General features: G+C 27.6%; 1 protein-coding gene across 2 annotated transcripts in view; it reads right to left on the minus strand.

Moving 5' to 3' along the window:
- Positions 1 to 19,496, minus strand: part of LOC129912585 (uncharacterized) — a 33,981-nt gene extending 14,485 nt beyond the window's left edge. Inside the window, exon 1 of one of the 2 annotated variants that reach the window (XM_055990896.1) lies at positions 19,310 to 19,496. The gene's annotated coding sequence lies outside the window, so the exon portion shown is untranslated. Of the gene's footprint in view, positions 1 to 19,050; positions 19,205 to 19,309 lie in introns of those variants that run through there. The other variant, XM_055990897.1, reaches the window with a different exon arrangement.
- Between the last annotated feature and the right edge of the window lie 3,588 nt (positions 19,497 to 23,084).

The following is a 23,084-nucleotide window of genomic DNA, read 5'->3' on the forward strand; positions in this document are numbered from 1 at the left end:
ACTACCGTTAAATTTGATCCTTGACTATACCAAGTTTGAAGCAAATCGCTCTAGTCGTTTCCGCTAAAGCCTTAGATAGAGACAGGCAGACAGAATTTCGAGATCCACTTTTTACCGGGTTATATACCAAATATCGATATCATTAAAATATGTTGACTATTCATAAAATGTCCATTTATATCGATATTTGTGGACGTCAGACATCGTTATTTTTGACCAATGAAATTTAGACGTTTTTGAAACCTTGATTATGGAACAAGAAAACTGTCTTGAAACTTGAAAGCAAAATCGATAAAAATATCAATATCAAATAAATAAGGGAGTTTTAAATGTCGTAACTTTACAACGGCGAACAGCTCTAAAACATGGTTTTATCAAAATATTGGAGGCAAATTATTGAATATACAGTCAGTATTTTTACAATCGATAGTATCGAAAAATCGATATTTTTATAGAATCGATATTTTCTGAATAATGCTTCTAATATATGTAGGCCATTTTTTTAAGTCAATCTTTTTCTCTTTCAAAATAATCCTATGATCTATAAAGTTGTGAATCTTCTTTTCCAGCCAAACCCAAACTTTTAAAATCGATTAACACTAATGCGAGGCTTCCTAATTGGTCTATTAAAGGTTCTCGAAGTTTACGGATAAATTAATAACGAAAATTATTTAAATTCAAACTCATTACATCAACTAGATTGCTTAATTTTACTCCTCCTTTCTTACTTACATTAAAGAAAAGATAATGACCTAATTCAAGACCCCATCCATCAAGCACCTCCTTTTAAAGCTATATACAAAACCCATCACCATCAATCTAAAGTATAATTTAACCGCCCAATCCATTAAATTATCACTTTCTCGAATTCGATTAAAAAACCATAATTGATAAATGCCTTAATTCCCATTAGTTTGCAATCAAATTGCAATCAAAATAGATGAGGGACTCTGCTGCAACTGCAGCAACAAGTCAAGAGTTTAAAGTTGCTTTTGTGTGTTGCTCGTAGTATGATAGTGGCATGGCCCAAACCGTGTAATTACGATTCTTCACAATCTGTTTTTCTTTTGTTTCACTTTTGTAATGATGGAAAAACTTTCACCTCTTCGACTAGGTTTGAAATTGATTTCAAATCCATCACATGACCAATTTTTTGGACCGTTTGTTCGTTCCCCATTGACGATCGTTCGTCGTTGTTGAACCTGCCTCATCATCAACTTATCAGCACAATCGGTTCGTTTGTTTTCAAATTGAAATTTAACACTGTTCCTCGCAGCAAGTGGAGCAAAGTGTATCTGGGAAAAGTGTGTTGTTTTGTATTTATGTTTTCTGTTTAAAGTTTATTTGTGATGTAGTATTGTTGTTTAGATCGTGTTGTATGATTTGTTTGTTTGTCAATCAAATGTGTTTCTACTTTCCTATTTCCTCCAAAGCAATATAGCACTCTGTGTTTGCCCCTTTGTTTATTGTGTGTCGTCACGCGTGCGTAAACTAAATTTTTATTATAGCGACGGTGAATGGCTGAATAAATGTAAATATATCCAAATCATTCCACCATAACAGAACCAGAACAACATCACACACAATATTTTTGCTTTTTTTTTGTGATTTTTTTTTTTTCAAGAATAAAAGATGTAAATCATCAACATACCACCGACACTGGTTCTTTTATTTTACAGGGAATAATATATGAAAACCTTTTCCAATGCTTTTATGCACTTCAAGTTGAAACGGTGTTGTGTAAAAAAGGGGGGCTTTTTAAAGAAAAATCGTTATGGAAATTATTTTAATGCGTTCATAGAACTCGAGGGAGAAAAAGAAGTTGCTTTTGGAAATGGCACGGCCATCGGCTTTTATTTCTTAAAAAAAAACCATGAGGAAGCATGTTGGAGACTGTGCCAAGAAGATTAAAAAAATGATGTTTAACATTTTACTTAACGGTATTAATTTTTTAATGGTTTTTATTTTTCATTCTTTCTTACAAGAATTGAGAGAATAAAATGTGTTAAAAACTGTTCTATCTTCTTAATTTTATTAAAAGACATTTAATGAATCACTTGTTTAATGTTTCTGAATAAATAGAATTGTCTTGAATAAGTATACTAAACTAGCTCTATCATGAATACCAAATCAAGGGGGATACTTTCAATATTTTTTGTAACTGCATTTTAGATAGGAATTATTATTTGAAACAACAAAATTTAATTTTGTATCCTTAACTTTTCAAGACTAAAAAAACACATTTTTTCTGGTGCAGGTTTTCCCAAGTAGGTATATCATAAAGTTATGAGTTTTCGGGTAAACTTGTCAATGACCTTTTTTTTACAGGTGTTTTGAGGTATTTCTGAAGTTTTTTAATTTAACATTGTGTAGCTTGTAGTGAATGTACCGTTTTGTGTGATATATCAAATGAAAGGTAATATTATCAGCATGCTCACTAAAGTTAAATTAATTTTTTGTCTGTTCTAGATCAAAAGAAAAAAAAAAACGTGTTGAAAAATTGAACTTTTTTTACCGTTCTTTCAAAATTGTGAATACCAAATTGATTGAAAATACAGTCCCATTATTATCTATCTTACATTTTAATTTCATTTCATAAAAATAAAAAACGGTTAAAAATGGTCAAAAAACTTGGGACAAAAAAAATTGATTTTCCCATTATTCGATCAAAAATCATTTAAGAATACCAATTATTTGAACATGCATGCTCATGGCCATAAACTATATGTTCTATAAGTTTAAAATTTTTTATCGCTACAAAAAAGTAGGTCTTTTTCAAAAATTCATATTTCAAAACCCCTAAATTTTTTTTACTTGCGATATAGGTACTATAGGGCAAGTTTGGGATTCGTAAAAAAAATCGAACTCGAGATAACAATTTTCCATGACATTACGATGATGGAGAATGCCAAAAAAGTGGGTCCGGCAATTCTGTCTGTCTGTCTGTGTGTACCTCGAGCTACAGCCTAAAATAATCGAGCGATTTCCTTCAAACTTGGTAGTTAACAGTTTTGGGTAATTCCCTAGTACTCCAGTCAAAGCGTCGGAAAAAAGGGCCTCACCTTGCGATGAGAGGCACTGTCAGTTTTTATTTCATGGATCGATAGGGGTATATTTAAAAGGCTTAAACCCAATTTCTCACCACCTGATCATTCTTTTTAGCGGAGTTATTCACAAAAATGCATTTTTTGGGATATTTTACTTCTAAGCTAATATCTTTGCTCCAGGTTATCGTAGACCAAAAAATAAACATACATTCTCTTCCTTATAATATTTTCTATCGTTGTATGTAATTTCATTGTATTTGAGTGAGTAAATATAAAATGGCAACCATTTAAAGTCAAATTCTTGTTGTTAAAAAACACATTTTTGTCATTATTTCGAAAAAAGCTTATATCATGATTGACATTTTTCCAACCTATTTTGTAGCCCTGTTCATGTCCTGCATTTTACAGAAAAAATCAGCTCTGTATCACCAAAGATGGCCGAGCTATTGATAAATGAACGCATGCAAAACCGGTGCGAAAACACCCAAAAATATCGTTTTTTGGGAATAACTCGACTTCAGAATGTCCTACGGCAAAAAATAAAGCAATGAATTGTTCATTACAACATTTTCTATCAATTTAGTGCACAATCTTTTTGTTGAAACAAATAAAAAATAAGTAATATTAAGTCAAAGTCGTTTTTTTGTTTAGCAAACTCTTGCCTTATTATTTTGCAAACGGTGAGAGTATTAACTAAGAAAATAAAATATTATTGTAGTCCTTTAAATTATCTACAATTTAAAAAAAAAATTAGCTCTCTATGACCCACACGAGCCGAGTAATTAATTTTTTAAAAAAGGTCCAAATGACCAACGAAAAAACATAAGACAAATTCTCTTATAACAAGAAACAATGAAAACAACCCCTCTCACTGAGAACTAGTATTCGAATCATAAACAAGGGAAATTTTTTTGAATTTTCGTACGGATTAATGCTTTCTTAAAATTATAATAGCTCGGCTCCCGTGGGTCGTAGAAAGCTAAATTTTTTTTTAAATTGTAGATAATTTAAAGGACTACAATAATATTTTATTTTCTTAGCCAATACTCTCACCGTTTGCAAAATAATAAGGCAAGAGTTTGCTAAACAAAAAAACGACTTTGACTTAATATTACTTATTTTTTATTTGTTTCAACAAAAAGATTGTGCACTAAATTGATAGAAAATGTTGTAATGAACAATTCATTGCTTTATTTTTTGCCGTAGGACATTCTGAAGTCGAGTTATTCCCAAAAAACGATATTTTTGGGTGTTTTCGCACCGGTTTTGCATGCGTTCATTTATCAATAGCTCGGCCATCTTTGGTGATACAGAGCTGATTTTTTCTGTAAAATGCAGGACATGAACAGGGCTACAAAATAGGTTGGAAAAATGTCAATCATGATATAAGCTTTAACAACAAGAATTTGACTTTAAATGGTTGCCATTTTATATTTACTCACTCAAATACAATGAAATTACATACAACGATAGAAAATATTATAAGGAAGAGAATGTATGTTTATTTTTTGGTCTACGATAACCTGGAGCAAAGATATTAGCTTAGAAGTAAAATATCCCAAAAAATACATTTTTGTGAATAACTCCGCTAAAAAGAATGATCAGGTGGTGAGAAATTGGGTTTAAGCCTTTTAAATATATTGCCATCGATCCATGAAATAAAAATAGACAGTGCCTCTCATCGCAAGGTCAAATGACGCTTTGACTGTAGTATAGAGGACAAATTGAAATTTTTTTTTTAGGACCAAAACTAACGGTACCTGTCATATATCGGAAATAGAAAAGTTAATTCTTTTCAAAAACAGCTCTAACGATTTTGATTAAAATTTTTGTGTGTAGTGAAGCACATAAAAACTTCCTTTGGAAATAAAAAACATATTTTTTGTACCGTTATTAACGGTACCTGCCATAGAACGGTTTTTTTGATTTATGAATTTCTCGTAAGCGACAAAACAGATTTTGATCAAAATTTTTATGCAGAAACGTTTAAATATTCATTATTTGAAAAAAAATTAAATTTTTCAAAAAACACATTTTTGGATTTTTAAAAAATATTTCAAAATTTTTTTTTGAAAAATCAATTTTTTGAAAACGGGTTGGTAAAAAATGTTCAAATTCCGTTTTTATGTGTGAATTAATTATTTCTTTAAAATGGCATACCAACTTTTATTTTTAAAAATGTTAGAACATTTTTAAATATAAAAAATTATTTTTTAAAAATACGGCTCTAAAGATTTTCGAAATTTTTTTTCTAAAAATTCCTTTTTATACAAGAAATAAAATGGCATACTTAGTTTTTTGTAAAAGATCATTTAAAACGGTATTTAATTATTTATTAAAACAGATTTTTTTTTTTGCACCACTTATGAAATTCCGTGAAAATATCAAATTTTAAAAATTAGAGTAACTTTTACCATAAGAGCAAGTACGTGCGACCCCAGTCGTGCAATTTATTTCTTAATCATTTGAATGGCATTTTTCAAACTGTAAAAATAAATGTTTCCTACCTTTAATCATTACTTTGTCAAAGGTCTACCTCATGTTTTAGTTTAAAAATAAAAACATTTATAGCTTGGTTTAGAATTTTTTTTAGAGTTTTTTCAAAACCGTTGTCAGCCTTCCAACAAATTTATCTATCGATAAAAAAAAATGCGTTTAAAAAATAGCCACTTTTTTGCAATTTTGTTTTACCCTATTTACCCTAAAAATCCTTCATTAGTTTTCAACGTTAGTTTATTTTAAAATTATGATCTTATTAGTTTAATTTATTTAGTTATAGAAAATTTTTGTATCTCCAATAGTTTTTTTTTTTTTTTTTTATTTTGAATTGAAATTTTTGTCGCACGAAAAATCACTTTTTCGTGGATGGTTCATCGATTTGTAAGACGTTATCACGTCAAAAAAAATTTGCTTCTAGAATTGTTATGTGATGCGCTCGATAGCCGCGGTTATATGCTATCTATCCTTAGAAAATAATAGAATTCAATCCAATACTGTCATTCGTAAGTTTTTTTTTTATAAAAAATTGAAATTACTTTCTTAACTTGTTTTCCAATAATAGAGTGGATCACCATAATATAACCAATTTGTCCAAATTTACACAAACTAATTAAATTCTTGTCATGCAATTCTGTCAAACAAAATGTCAAATTGAAAACAAATACACACGACCATATAAACTATACAAACTCTATTATTTTCCTTTGACTAATATTCATGCCCATACCTACATAGTTCTATAGCCGTATAGCTACACTACACCTTTAATATTTTCTGTATGGAAATATCAAGGTAGGTACTATTCTACCATTACAATGTTTCCATAATATTATCACCCCTTAATAAGTTATGGTTCATATACTTGTTATGTTGTGCTATATTGCCAATAAAAATAGGTAACTGTTATTTCAATTATAAATGAACTTCAACGAAATCACGCAATGTTCCTATTTTTCTTCATAACCTTACACTGCACCTTTTAGAAAAGTCTGTGATACACACACACACACGTTCTATCCCGGAGTAAAAAAAAGTGGACTTTTCCTTCTTGAAACATAATTTATATAAATTTCGCGTGGTGCTATTAAATGTAATTTACTGTGTTTGAAACAAAGACAACAGCAGGCAAATTACAAATAAATTATTCAGTCACAAAAAAATAAAATGGATAGAAAGAAAACACACAAAAAAGTGTACCTACAAGAAGAAAACACAAACACTGACAACTTGAAAAATAACATCTTAAAAAGAAATGCAACTTTGCCAAGTCAGTGCGCGTCTGAATTTATCGAATGTAACGTTAGCCTAATAGCCAGACTTTAGATTGACCCTTATGATAAGTGGGACACACTGGCAAAGATGTAACAAGCGGCGGATATACGCGAGTATGAACGTAAAGTAGTTTAGGTACCAACTTCCATTCTAAACAAGGAGAAAAATCTTGTATCACAAAAAACAATGACCACATGAGGTTTATTCTTTTTTTTTTATCATTTTTAGATGTACCCCAGGGTACCATTCTTACAACAGTACTGCTACACAACAGTGGAACTGCAGCAGCAACCTAAACTGTGTGCATATAGAAAAAAAAAAAACAAAAGAAAAAAGAAATCGAAAAATGAAAATGGTATAGGTAGGTACTTTTGCAGTGTGTTGCTTCTGGTTGTTCCATTATTCCATATAACGATGAGATTCTATTTAAGATAGAACTAAAGTATCTCATGGATATTTCATGATGATCTTTTGCCAGTTTGTATAGTGTGTACACATCCACTCCTTGTGCGAACATCAGAAAGAGCTAGAACAGCTCCCATCAGGAAGATATACACAACCAATAATGTTTGGCTTGAATGTTACAACAACATAAACAACAAAATTACCAAACAAATAATCTAGTTCAATGGCTTTTTCCAAAGCATCATCGAGTGCGCTAGCAAGACCGCATCAAGTGATTATTTTTAAGAGAAGCTGAACAATTTATGTGTGTTTATTTGGAGTTTGTTCGAAAATGAAATTGATAGATTTCACATGAAAGTTCTTGTAACGTTTTGGAGGGAGATTTTGACAGAATGTTTATGTTTTTCAACACAAAAATATAATAAATTAGGTGCTTGTCCTTTTTATGTATTACTTGTCAAAAATAACCCTTTTTGGAAAGATCAATAAGATTGCATGAATTCAAGTAAGAAGCTACAATCCCGATGGGGTACCTTAGGAGTTAGTTTTGTCACCATTTCTTTTTCTCATACAAGAGTGGACTGAATAAAAGTGTTTTGTATATAAAGAAATTTACTAGATTTAGAACAAATCGATAGAATACATCCCCATGGTCAAAAGGACACACTTAAGTATTCAAAAGCTGTTAAGTCAAGCCTCAATCTTGATCAGGGCCCCCACTGGAGACAATGCAGAGAAGGAAACTGTAAGAATAAATTGAGTTACGAAGTAAATTAAAATGTATTTGAATCACTACAAAGGAGACAAATTATGTCATTCAGTGTAATGTATAATGCATGTAATGTACACAATATATATTAATTAAAAAAAAGGTTACCCCAAAGGGCCCCAAAAAAATAAACTGCTTTTTTAAACGAAAAATTATAATTTTATCTTAGGGCCCCAAAAAATATTACTTGAAAAATCTTTGCAACTACAAATACCTAATACATTAGGAGCCCCCAAAAAAGCAAAAAAATTTTTGTTAATGACATACCAAATATTACTTTAAGGCAATACATTAGGGGCCCAAAAAAAGCAAACAACTTCAGGCCAGGGGCCCCAAAAGAGTTTACTCCAGGGCGTCAAAAAAAATAAATCAAAAAATAAGTTTTTTAAATTAAATTACATTTGTTGATGGATTAATAAATATAACTTTAGGAGTCCCAAAAAATATGACTTCGGGGCTCGAAAAATATTATATGAAGGGTCGAAAAAAATAATTTTTCAGGAACCCCGTTAGTTGAGAGGCGATCAAATATTAATTTGGGGGCCCCAAGATCTATTACTAAAGAGCCCAAAAATATTCATCAAATTTTCTGATGGCATGACAAATATTATTTAAGGATCCTCAAAAGCTATTACTTCAGCGGTTCAAAACAATCAAATGGAAAATTAAATATCAATTCAAGGGCCCCAACATAAACACATCAGGGCCCAAAATAAAAACATTACGTTATTGGTGGCATTCCGAATATTACTTCAGAACAGAGGCTCCAATACCTAATAATTTTTATTAATTCTTGGCTCCAAAAAAATTATATTATATTTTAGGGGCCTCTTAGCAATTAATATGAGGCCCGAAAATAATTTTTCAGGGGCCCCAAAAGAAATAAACTATGTTTGATGATGGAAAATCTTATCTGTACATATTACTTCAGAACAGAGCCCGAAGAACTATCAATTCTAAGCTAAAAAAAAATTTGTTTTAGGGGTCTGTAAATATTTAATTTTGGGGGCCCCCTAGTACAAGTATTTACTACTTTTGTGATAGACATTTTAAGTAAATATAGCAAAGTGCATTACGAACATTTTAAAACATTAAAATAAACCTAAAAATAAATAAGCAATACAAAAGGGGTTATTTTGTTATTTTGTCAAACTAACCTTCTGATAATATTGCAGGTGTTTTGTTTATTTTTTTTTTCTATTCTTTTCTTTAAATATTCTAACGTAATTGTGTAGGTCTTTTTCTATTAATGGAATCCACACGATACATTGAAACTATATAAAGAAAGATTTCTGCTAATAAAATTAGCATCATCCAAATATAGACTTAACTGCCTGTGTTTCTTGTTATTACGATTCTGTGAAATTAAAAACTGGTATTGTGAGTTAGTAATTAATTGAATCCTAAAATGGGAAAGTTTAATTAAAAATATTTATATGAATTGCTCTTAATTATCATCTTTAACTTTCCATATCTATGTCTTGTATGAAGAAAATATTAATAGAAACAAAAAAAAAGATGATTATTAAACTAAATAGACAAGACAAATTGCGTACATCAATAGAAATAGAAACACAATGCCCCCAAAGATTGAGAAGAGAAGATAGAAAAAAAAAATTGTAATCATTTCGATGATGATGATGGTAAAGTAACACTCGCTTGTATATCATCTATATAATAGCTGAATACAATGACCATCTATTTTACAGTAAAACATGCCAATCATCCAATGATTTAAATTAGAATTCTAGAACAAGCTCTTAAATGATTGCCGAGTGATCGTTGATACTCTATAGGCAACAGGCATATTATATTGACCATCATCATAGCAGCAATAGTCGAGTCGTATCTTTGAACGTGTGTTCTCGTATTTATATTTAGACGAGTTTGAGTACTTCACAGATGAATAGGCTCGATGCATGACCTACTATCGAAGACGACGACTTAGCACAACAACCAGCGGCAGCGTTTACGAGCTATGTTGATGACTTTGGGTTGCATTGTTTTTTTTTTTTTATTCTTTTCGCTTTTATTTTTTCAAACTATGCGATGTGCACGTGAGCCGCTGCTGATTTGATTATAATAAACAATGTTTTTTTTTTAGCATCGTTCTCGAGGCTCGTAAAAAGTTTATGCGTTGTTTTAGAATAAATGCGCAGACAAAATAAATAGAGGAAGCGTTCAAGCGTGATGTGTTTGATTAATTTCAAAAAATTTTTAACTTCCAATATTTGAAAGAGTTGCCAGATACTTTTTTAAGATGTGATTTAGTTCCGATTTGACATTTTATATTTAAATTATGCATTACGTTGTTCAAATCATTTCAAATTGACCGAGTTTCTTTATAGCTTGCAATAGTACACTGAGGGAAAAATCAACTTAAAATCAACGAAAACCACGTTGATTTTACTATCGGAATGATTTTGCGTCGAAGACGAAAATTTTAAAATCAAAGTAGAACATCGTTAGTTTAAAGTGGTTTAGCGTTATAAAACATCTTTAAATCAAAGTTGTTTTAACTTAAAAAAATAGCATCAATTTATTAAAAAAAAATAAGAAAAAATGGCCAGCCTCTGGGGATTGCACCTACAACTCTTGAGTTACTAGGCGAATGCTTTACCAACGTGCTATCTCACTGTTAAAAATTAGAGTGATAAAATGCAACAAAAGCTGAAGTCCGACAAAAATAAAAAAATTTCTTACGTTGTTTCGATTTTATTTTGAAGAAGTTTCATGTTAATTTTTTCAAAATTAAATCAACGTTGAACATTTTACGTTGCGTTTTTTCCCTCAGTGTAAAAGCGGATTTTAGGAAGAAATAGTTGTTGAAACGTTAAAAAGATTGAAACCTTGGCAGTGTTTGAAACAGAAAAACAATTGTCAATTGAACTTATCGACAAATCAAAATTTAATTCTTATTGAAATTTAAATTTTATAATTAAACTATGACAACCCTATTCGATAAGTTTATTAAGCGAGGTTTTTTTTTTGAAATTGAATGTAAATTTTTATGCAAACAGATCATTAGATATGCATTGAGGTAGGCCCATTGTGTGTGAATATTATGGCTTTATTGGGGGTGTTACTCAAGGGTGCTAAAAATTGCAATTAAATGCAGTAAGTAAGGCTATATGAGATATGTGTTCCGTCATGCACATACATGTACGATAGCTAGCAGAAGATTATAAGAACAAAATAAAAATTTATTTTTTGTATTACATATATTGATTAAAATAGTTTGATGTATTTTTTAAGGCTTTCTAAAACTTACTTAGAATATTATTTTTAAGTAGATGACACTCACCTGAAATTAAAGAAAAAATAAAAATTAGTTACCATTTTTTGAAATATTTAAGTGAGTAAAAAGCTTAAAACCAAACACTAATTTAGACTAAAAATTTTTACATCTAATAAAATTGACTAGGACACCTACAACGTTCTAAGAATTATGAAAGTAGACTAATGCAATTACCAAGATCAGTGTTTTCATATCACATCTTTCTAATACCAGAGTTATTTTTTGTCTATTTTTACCGACTTTTAAAATTTTTTGAAATTTCTTAAAAAAGTTTTTAGAATTAAGAATTAATTTTTTTGAACGATTTCAATAATAGTTTGCTAGTTTGTAGATAAGTTATATATTTAAGTAAAATTAGGTTAAAAATAGGTACTATTTTTTTATTTTTAAATGCTTAACCGATTTTGGAGAATTTTTTGCATAAAAATTCTTAGAATCTGCCTTGATATTAAAATAAAATTTTACCAACCAAAGATTTTTTTAAATTTAGACAAACGTTTTGCAAGTTTAGGACGAAAACGCTTGACTTTTGACCAAATTTTTAAATCATAAACTTCAAGCACAAAAGTAATTGGTGTTCTTTAGATAGTTATAATTGAACAAATATTTTTTGTAATTTTTGGGTTGATGAGGTCTTTTAACAGTTTATTACTTGCGATATAGGTACCTACTATATAACAAGTTATGCATTCGTACAAAAAAGTTTAATTTTCTCGAAAACGGCTCCAACGATTTTGTTTAAAAAAATTAAAATGTTAGGTCTACCTTTTCATGAAAATTTTATTTTGAAAATCATTATTAACGGTACCAGCCAAACTCCTAACTGTACGAAACTTTTTATACAAAAGCATTTATTTAATTTTAATATAAATTAGAAATCAAATTTTGAAAAAAAATAATTTTTGGATTAAAAAAAAAATTGACTTTTTTTTATCAAATTTTCGAAAACGGGACATTTAATTTTTTTTGAAATTTTGGTTTTAGATGTGATTTAGTGCATCTTAATATGTGAAATAAAACTGCATAGCTACTTGTTTTGGAAGGTAATCTGGTTGCAAACGTTGTTTTATTGATTTGAAAAAAGTAATTTTATGTTTTGTTATTTATTTTCTTTTTATATATCTAAGACCAAGTTCGTGTGACCCAGTCGTGCACTTTAATTTTAAAGAGGAATCATATTTTGGACTGGCGCATTGTTATTTTTTTTGGCAAACTTTTATTTTTTTTTTTTGTTCCAAAAAACGGTGAAACAAATAAACATAAAACTAATGTACATAATATAATACATGTGTATAAGTGCTTAACAATTTAATATTATCAAGATTAGTTCTTAACAATTATTTTTTCATTAATGATCACAAAATAAACTCTAACAAGATAAGATATCAAAATTCCTATAATTAAATCAAATATAATAAAAATTGACATTCAATAGAGATATCAATGATCACATAGCTGCAATATTTAATCAGTTTATCATTAGATGCAAAGTGATTTCACGCGCAATTTTTTTTTTTATTTTTCTATATCAGTACAATTTGCTATAAAATTGTTGTATAAATTTTTATTCAAATTTTCATGGCAAAAAAATTAAATTTGCTAATTCAATTATCACATAAATGTAGTAATTCCTTCAAATTATAATCATTCTAACTTTTTTTTTTTATTTTGCATTTAAATTTGCTACAAAGTTTCAAAGTTCATTCAATTGAAAGCTTAGGTATATTTATGGAAAATCACATCTCATAATCAAGGTATATTGTATTGTGTATATACGATGAGCATATATTTATTGTTTTGGTATATTTTTTTTTCCGAGAAAAGGTAAACAACAATAAAAAAAAAAATGTTTTCATAATCTACGTGTACTATCAAAGTTTGTTGTGTCTGGGTTCGTTTTTTTCTTCTTAGTTTTTTTTTTTGTTGTTCTTATTTTCATCTGATTATGTGTATACATTGTAGCGGTAAACATTGTACGTTTGGATGAAAACAAAATTAGAAAAACATTGCTACCTTACGAATTGCAAAATTTACTTCCACTGCAAAGATGAAACGTAGAAAAAGCAGCAATAAAAAATGTATTTTTGTAGGTCAAATGCGTATATTAATAATTTTTTAAGGAATTTGGTACGTCATTGTTTGATCTTTTGGTAAACATTTGTCCGAAATAAAATACTGACTTCAATAATATTGTCAATAAGTTGCAAAGTCAATAATTATTACAGAAATCATTGTCAATAATAAACAACCTCGAATTAAAAATATGCTTACACTGAACCCACAATTCTTATAAAGTCTAGTCGATTATGTAAAAAGAAACAACCAATAATCAAATTTCAATTTTCAACTGATAAATTTACTAATTGACTAGACGAAACCCCGCCAAAAATTACTATCTTTCAAGAATTATTCAAGGAAGAAGATTATGACGACCTCACAAAACGTATTTATCTTGTTTAAATTGCAAAAACAAGCTTTTAACAAAAAAATAAACAAGAATATTAAAAATAACCTCTGGTGTATGGTCATTGGACTTTAAATTTTTACTATTAATTTGTATTTTTTTTTTTTTTTATTTCTGTGTGAGTAAGTCGTTTCACTTTGTCAATATAATACTAATATTATAAATTACAGATATACCTACGCTAATATTTTATGTAGAGTTTTATTATTTAAGATGAATATTTTTTTATAAATTTCATTGTATGCAAACAAGTTGCATTTAAATTTTTGGTTTAATCTTTTGTTTTTTTTTTTTTTTTATGACCTTGAAACTTGGCCCACCGTCAATTAAAAAGTTGTTTAACACAATTTGAAATAATTTTGAAGCCATTTTGAGTCATTTGATTAATATTGTTTTAATCTTTTTTTTTGTTCTTTTTTTTTCTTGTTATTTGTGAACAGGAGATCAATGATTCATTGTCATTTTTGTAATACAGGTACGCATTCAACATTGATGATAAGAAAATAATTTTGCTTAAGAAAAATTACAACGAATTTCTTTGCAATTATCGAAGTATATATAAAGTAAGATGCATTTGTTTTAAATTTAATATCTATTTCACTTCTTGTCGTCACTTTCTAGAAAAACGCTGTGTCCTCCATAAAAAAAAAAAAATAAATTGCACGACTGGGGTCGCACGTACTTGCTCTTATGCTTAAAGTAACTATAATGTTAAAGCTTTTTATTCAAGAAATTAAAAATTTGATATTTTGAAGAAATTTCATAAGTAGTATAAAAAAATTAAATCTGTTTTTATAATTAATTAAACTCCGTTTTAAATTATCTTAAAAAAAAAAAAACAAATATGCCATTTTATTTCTTGTATAAAAAGGTATTTTTAGAAAAAAATTTTCGAAAATTGTAGGAGCCGTTTTTTAAAAAAATAGTTTTTTATATATAAAAATTTTTTAGCATTTTTCAAAAAAAAAGTTGGGATGCCATTTTGAAGAAATAATTAATTTACACATTAAAACTAAATTTCCAAATTTTTCATTAATCCGTTTTCAAAAAATTGATTTTTCAAAAAAAAATTTTGAAATATTTTTAAAAAAACCAAAAATGCGTTTTTTGAAAATTTTCTAAAATTTTAATATTATCTTTACTTACACACTCTTGTATAAAAATTTTCATTTGAATCGGGTTAATGTTGTACGAGATATTCAGAAACGAAAAAAACCGTTCTATGACAGGTACCGTTAATAACGGTACAAAAAATATTTTTTTTATTTAAAAAGTTGGCTCTTATGTGTTGTACTACACACCAAAATTTTAATCAAAATCGTTAGAGCCGTTTTTGAAAAAAATTAACTTTTCTATTTCCGTTATATGGCAGGTACCGTTAGTTTTGGTCATAAAAAAATATTTCAATTTCCCCTCTAGGGAATCACCAAAAACTGCTAACTACCAAGTTTGAAGAAAATCACTTCACTCGTTTAGGCTGTAGCTCCAGATAGATTTTTTTTACGAATCCTAAACTTGCCCTATAGTACCTATATCGCAAGTAAAAAGAACAGAAGAAATCATACAAAACAAGTGAACTATCGAATAAAAACTATCAAAGTATCGATAGTTGTTAAATATTCATTCATTCGATAGTTGTAAATCATTCATTCATTCATTTAGTTACTATTTTCATTCGAATAGTTTTTTCATTCGATAGTTTTTTTTTATTCGATAGTTTTTTCATTCGAATAGTTTTCTTATACGATAGTTTTTTCATTAGAATAGTTTTTTTTTATTCGATAGTTTTTATTCGATAGTTTTTATTCCAATTAATAAATAAATGAATGAACTATTTGATGGTTCAAATCATTCAGTTATTAACTATTGATAGTTCAAATCATTCGATAGTTCCCATCACTACAAAAAAATCCTTTTTTTTTCAAAATGGCAGATGCCATTAAAATTTATTTTTAAGCCTTATGGTCAGATACTTTCAAAATATTCTGTTTTTTCTTTTTTGGAAAAAATCCGGATCGTAGTATTTTTTTTTCATTGATTCAGTAAAATCAGAATGGAAATTCCCATAATTAAAAAAAATAAATACGTATACACTCCGTAGCCCAATCGATAAAAATGATTAGATCAACAAAAAAAGGAAACCACCAAACACTTTAAACATCGATAAAACTTCAAAATATATTCCTTTAAACTCATGTTAATCTGATTTATATGTGTAGGGTCTCTAGACGTTGCGATTTAAATGATTAGAAAATAAAAAAAACAAAACACAAACATCAAAAACACTCTAAAAGCAAATGACGCAAACATTTTTGTAGACAATCAGTCACCTATACCTACTAAACTATCATATCTGGGCAAAATAAAAAAAAAAAATAAAAAATTTAAAACGATTTGTCTAAACACATTCATGACAACACTACCCTTGCAATATAATACTGTTACCGTTACACCCTTTGCAAAATATATACACACAAACTAAAAATTATCTAATTTATTATGACAATTTTGTGACCCTGAACTAGAATATGCAGTTCAAAGTACGACACGTGTAACATCAAGACGACACATCATAATAATATTCTAAAATAAAATTTTAACGACTTTCACAAAGAAAATATCTACATACATTATGTTAATGTGTACACTTAAGAGTTTTTTTTTTATATAGGGGTAAGAATTATTACGTTTTACTAAACGAAATTTATGTGTCGTGCATTTACCTAAATACCTAAATACGTGTATATAAATATTTAAGAAAAATATTCCAAACAACGTCACACTTTCGTCAGATAAAAATAAATTAAAAAAAAAAAATAAAATAAACAACCACCTACGAGAAATGCAAAAAAAAATTTATAAAATAACTTAAAGATAATAATAAACACGCACATAAAAAAAAAATCGGCACGCTTTCAATGAATGATCAAATGTAAATTTTTTTGAGGCCTGGGTCGTATGTAGTTGCTCTAAAGTGACTTAACTTAGGTATGTTCAGATTTTGGAAAATATTCAACGAAAATAAATATTAAAAAAAAAGATGGATTCAATTCTAAGTTAGTTTGATACTCGTACGAGTATATACAATGCCGATTACAGAATGACAATGTTTGGATAGTTATTTTTTTGTTCAACCAAATATCCAAAATGATTGAAGTGTTTAACAAAAATACAAATTCTGAATAAAGAGACATAAGGGCAAAATAAACAGTCTAATAAACTGAACTACAGGTACAGTTTTTATCATTTTGTTTAGACCTAAGTTACCATAACTGTTGACAATTTGGTCGAAAACGCGTTCATGATACCAATGTGTATGGAACAGCATAATGTTGTTTAAATCAATTTCTCTTCAGATTTTCACAAAATTATAAGATATCAGAGATGATAAGATTTTTAAATATTAATTAGGTAATAAGAGATAATCTCAAGTTTTTGCTTTATCTTTTTTTTTTTTTTATTTCAAAGATTAACGTTCCAATTTATTTGGTTATAAATTACGCCAGATTTTTTTGAGAAAACGCAAGAAATTTCAAGATACTAATTCAAGCATACATTTTTTTTCGGTGTTCCGTCAATTTTTTTTTTTTTTTTTTCAATTCGACAATTTTAAATACGGAAAATAGGCCTGACAAAAATGCTTGGACCAAATTTCTGTACGTACATAATTTCAAGTTTGTTTTTGGTTAAAGAAACCTGTAGACTGGGTTTCAAATAAACCATAACAAAAATTAATAAAAGGCAAATCAAAAAAAAAAAAACAAATTTTTAATTTTGACATTTTCATGCTTTGGAATTGAATTACAGTCAAAATTTCCAAAATTTGGTCCGGCCTATATTTCAACATTTTTTTAAAGTTTGATTTCACCAAAACATAGACCCCGTGGTTGTGGATCAAATCAAAACCTTTGAAATCGGTTTTTCCTAAATCGATACATGGTCTAAAAATAAAAATTAGTACTAGATATGAATAAAGTTACACAAACTTTTTGCTCGCCCCTTAAAATTTTTAGAAGTACCTACATATTTTATTTCTAACATGGAGCATTCTACATAAAACAAATATTTTTTAAAATTTTGAACTTATTTATAATCTCAAAATAATTAAATATAAAAATAAGTTCAAAAACTATTTATTTTTTTTTATTAAAAATGCTTCTATGGCAAGAACCAATAGTAACGTTAAAAAAAATGATCACCACTTTTTTTTGAAAAATTACACAACAAAAAAAAATTTGTTTTGATAAAATAATAACTTTTACTATTTTCGTTCAGTTAGGTTTGGTCAAAAAAATAATAATTTAGTCGTATAGAAGTAAAAAGAAAGTCCAAATACTGACTTTGAAGGAGGTTTAAGAGAATGGAAGAAAATTTTGTGCTCTTTGCTTTCTACGACAAAAAAAAAAAAAAAACAAAATTCGAAAGCCTATTTTTTTTTCACAAGTGTACTACATGCCCCTTTTATATCCTACAAGATTCTTGGTAAGAAGAGATTATAGACCAAAAACACAGAAGAAGAAGTAAACCAGTTCACGAAAGTAGTTGTTTAAACATTGTATCAATTCGTTAACAAAGAAAGAACTATTATGCAAGAAAAAAAAAATGCTAAAAAAAATAAACAAGATCGTGAATAAATTTCCAAGCTGAAAACACACATTGGCTAAAAGGGTTTGAGTTATTTACTATCCCGAACGTTGATACATACTCAAATATCGATTGGTATTTCACAATAACCATTAACAATTTCGAAGGTACTGTTATTTTCTTTTTGTTTAAATAATAAATTTAATATTTTTCAAATGACATTAATACAAATATTTATTTGTTTCAAAAATAAAAAAAAAAAAAATAACAAAGCAAAGTTTATTTTTGGCAATAAGCCAAAACTTAACATTTGTACATGTCTTTTGTTTGTTCTCAAAAGTCATTGACGTAGGAATTAGACAAAAATATTTACAATTCAAGTAGAACCATTTATAACCCGATCTTTGATAGTTTGACGTCAAAATTAGGACAGATTTAAATTTTTAAAAAAATTTTTATGATTTTTAAAAATATTTTTTAAATCTTATAATTTTTATAAAACTTAAAATTATTTTTTTTTTTGTTTAAGTTAAACTTAGTAATTTTTTTTTGAACAATAGCAACATTTCAAGGTCAAAATTTTTTTTAAAAAAGGCAAAATGGTTTAGTATGTATGTACTTTTTTTTAGCTTAAAGTCACTTTTTCACTTTCAAAAAAGGTCAAAATTGTCATTTTTTATTATTCAACTTTTTACACATTTTTTTAGCTTACCAATTCAAAAAATAATATTTTAGAAGAGGTGTCAAAAAAATTATAATTTTTTTTTTTTTCAAAATTCTCACAACAAACAGAGGGAAAAACGTTTGTTAGTCGACAAGACGATGCCAACTAAAATTTCAAATCACTCGAAATAAATTTCAAACCAAAAATATTAACTTGAATTTGGACCAAACCAAAACCGATGATAATTTTGTTCCTTTTTTGTTCTTAGTTTTCTATTTATTTTTTTGTTTCTATTTTATATACACACCTTGGTATGAATTATTTTATTTCTTGTTGTAGTTTATTTTACATTATTTTTCTAATTTAATACAAGAAAATTTTTAAATATAAATAAAAAATAAAATATAATAAATTTTTTTGTTCTTTTAATTCTTTGCTAGGCGTTTTAATTTGCGTGGTGTTTTCTCTTTCAATGCACTTTTGTATTTGAATTTGTGTTTTGGTCACCGTTAAAGTTGTTGGCTGCTGGTAATCGTATTTTTTTATTTTGTTTTTCTATCTTCTATTCGATGCTTTGCTATTCCATTCCATTCAATATGTGTTATTTTTCTTCTTCGTTTTCCAGTTTTACTTTGTGGGAGTTTTCGTATTTTTGTTTTTTTTTTTTTTGTTTTCTTTATTTTTATTTACTCATTCTATGAAATCGCAGAAAAAAAAGATGAATGTCAAGGCAAATATACAACTAACCAACACACTCTTGTTGGTGTATATTGAAAAAGATGATGAAACTTTTTTCTTAGTGTGAGTGTCTGTGTATACGATCATGTTTTTGTTTGTTGTCTTTCAATTTCTAATTTTTCTATACAAATACTCTTGTTCGTGATAAAAAAGAAGAAAATGAAAAAAATTAAGCTTTGTTTGATCATCATGGTTCATGTGTAGAGGTTTTTTGTTTTGTTATGAGCTTTTACTATGATTTGGCAGACAAAAAAGAATTGCAAAGATGATAGGTAAACAAAGAAATTTTTTTTATAAATTTAATCACAAAACGTAAATTGAGCTTTCGTGAATAGCAAAAAAGTGTACACACAAATCAATTAAATTTTATGGTTGCCACTGTGATAAATTGAAGAGTTGAAATGGAGACAAAGGGTTAAGTGATATTTTAATTTAAAAGTATAGAAGAGTTTTTTTTTGTACTAACGTCATATGTTATCTTTTAAAATGGCATTAATAATTAAGAACTCAAAAAGGACAAATAAAGATAAAATTATTATGACAATATTGTCAGTCATGTAAAAAACTGCATAAGCAACTTGAATTGAGTTAATATTAATTGTTAACGTAATTTAATTGAAATAATGGTTTCTTTTTGTTGGATGGGGACATCCGGTATTACTGGAAGATGATGCAATAAAAAATACAAAACTGGAACTGGCAATTACAGAGATAAAAAGAAATTGACATAAATGTATCTCAGATATACATACATTTATGTCAATTTTTTTTTTGTGAGTACATTAATTTTTTTTTAAGATGAGGTATATTTTTTAATATTATTAATTGAGCTTGATTATAAAGTAGTGTAGACAACTGAGGTTTGGTGATATTTTTTAAGATGTCAGTTTAAAAGAATACTTTCTCGATTTGTTAAATTGACATAAACCTTTAATTTTCGTTTTTAAGTCAAATTCTTAGAAAATTGACTACTCAGTCTATGATTTTTTTTTTTGAGGTTCTTAATTTTTTTTACATTTTGTTGAAATCATCCTACCAAATCTATTTTATCAATTTGGGTCACTGTGGCGTATGTGGAACAAAAGAAAAGATTTTTTTTTTTCAGTTATTTTAGACTATAATATATTTTAGCTAATACTGGTCGTACTGAGATGAAACCAAAATTTATTAAAATCATTACACTCTGTTCGAAAATGGAACTTTTTTTTTCCGACAGAGGGCTCTCATATCTACTAAAGATAATTCGAGTATGCTGAACACGATGGCGTACTTAGTTTTTCTGGATTAGGTCAAATAAGAAAGATTTTTGCGTTTGAAATTTTGTTTGCCCAAGCCAAAAATAAGGCTATAAAATACCATATATTTTCTAATTTTTGATTTTTTATCTATGTTAAATGATGGAAAATCTATTTTTTTGGAAGTATTATTCGTAAAAAAAGTTATTTGAAAAAAAATCTGTCGAAAGACTATTTAAATCATTATTTTCATGGAAAAATTCATCGATTTTTCTTCAATTTTTCTAATATTTTTCGTATTACTTAAATTAAAATGCAGCACTCGGTGGCAACGATTTGATCTTGTATTTCAGGATAAAATATGGAATTTTCAACAAATCGTTACCGTTAATGTTAAAAGTAAGTTGCACTTTTTACCGTGAGATAGTTAAAGTTTTTAACTTATTCTTTTTTATAATGAAAGTTGGATATTCAAGAGTATTTTTAGTGAGAGAATGAATCCTAAAGGTTTGAACCTTAAGAAAAAAAATATTCATATATGTTCTATATCAGGTAAGATCGGAAGGGGGCAAAACACCCATGGGCTCAAGTAGCTAAAAAAATAAATAAAAAATAGATGACCGTTAAAGGAGTCAAAACAGATAAGCGTGACCCCCTTAAGTTAGAGATGGACTGTGACAAATATATTATGTGTTGTGTATGTAAGCTCATATTATGCAGTATGCAGATGGAAGTAATAGTAAATATGTTTTAATTTTAAAACAAATTGAAAGAATTTAAATTAAAATATTGATACCATGCCTGATTTTTTAATTAAATATCTACATCTACATATGTATAATATTCCAGAGTACTAACACATAAAAGGTGTCTACATAAAAATGTTGAGTTTTCGCATACATTTGTACCTTTATAGTTAAAAAATGTAAGAAAAATCGAAGTTTTTTTTCCATACAAAAATGATTTAAATAGTCATTCGACATATTTTTTTTTAAATAACTTGTCTTACGTATAATACTTAAAAAAAATATATTTTCCATCATTTTACATCGATAAAAAATCAAAAATTAGAAAATATATGGTGTTTTATACCCTCATTTTAGGCATGTACAAACAAAATTTCAAACGCAAAAATCTTTCTTATTTGACCTAATCCAGAAAAACTAAGTACGCCATCGTGTTCAGCATACTCGAATTATCTTTAGTAGACATGAGAGCCCTCTGTCGGTTTTTTGAACTATCACAGTGTTATTATTCTGTGTTTTCAAAATTCTGTTAATTATTAATTCTGTATTCAAAAATTTTTATTTCTGTGTTTCGAAAATATGTTATAATGCTAATGTTAAAAATAAGTGCGCAGGACTTTGAAACTACAAAATTTTAAATACAGGACATTCTGAATTTTTGTAGTAGGTACAGAATAATAGAAAAGGAACACAGAAATATGATCAAAAGAGGCAAGATTTGTAACTTTTTGAGTGATCACATTCTTGAGATGGGCAAAAACGAGAACGTGTCGATTCAAGATTTCCAATTTTTTTTAATAAATAATTTTCTGCTTTTCAAAATCTTTTAGAGCCTTTTTAAGATTCTGTGTTCACTTTTTTTGATTATATAAATAGTTTTTCATTTACTATTTAAGTATTTTGGAATGAAGAATTTAGAAATCTAGAATTTTGAATGTACAGAATATTTTTAAATTTTCAAGTTCAGAATTTTTACTGGAATTCAGGGTATACAGAATTTTAAAATACTGAACTATATTATACAGAATTTTACTCTTTATAACCATAACTCAAAGCAAAAATTTGATTGGAGTCTCAATATTTAGTTTCCAAAATTGTTTACACTATAATTCTGAATTTTAAAATTCTGTTAATCCAAAATGGTGTATTTACAATTTCTGTAAATTGCAAAGGACTTTCTTTCTCTATTTCAAAATTTTAGAAATCCAAAATTCTGTTTTCCAAATTTTTTCTTTTTGATATTGTGTAAATTAAAACAATTTTTCTCTTTCCATTTACAGAATTTTGAACAGAATAAAATCATTGATTTACAGAAAATTTAAGTACAATTTGTAGAATTTTGAAAATGGTAAACTGTAAATTC

Source organism: Episyrphus balteatus, chromosome 2 (genome assembly GCF_945859705.1).
Source record: "Episyrphus balteatus chromosome 2, idEpiBalt1.1, whole genome shotgun sequence".
Taxonomy (NCBI): Eukaryota; Metazoa; Arthropoda; class Insecta; order Diptera; family Syrphidae; genus Episyrphus; species Episyrphus balteatus.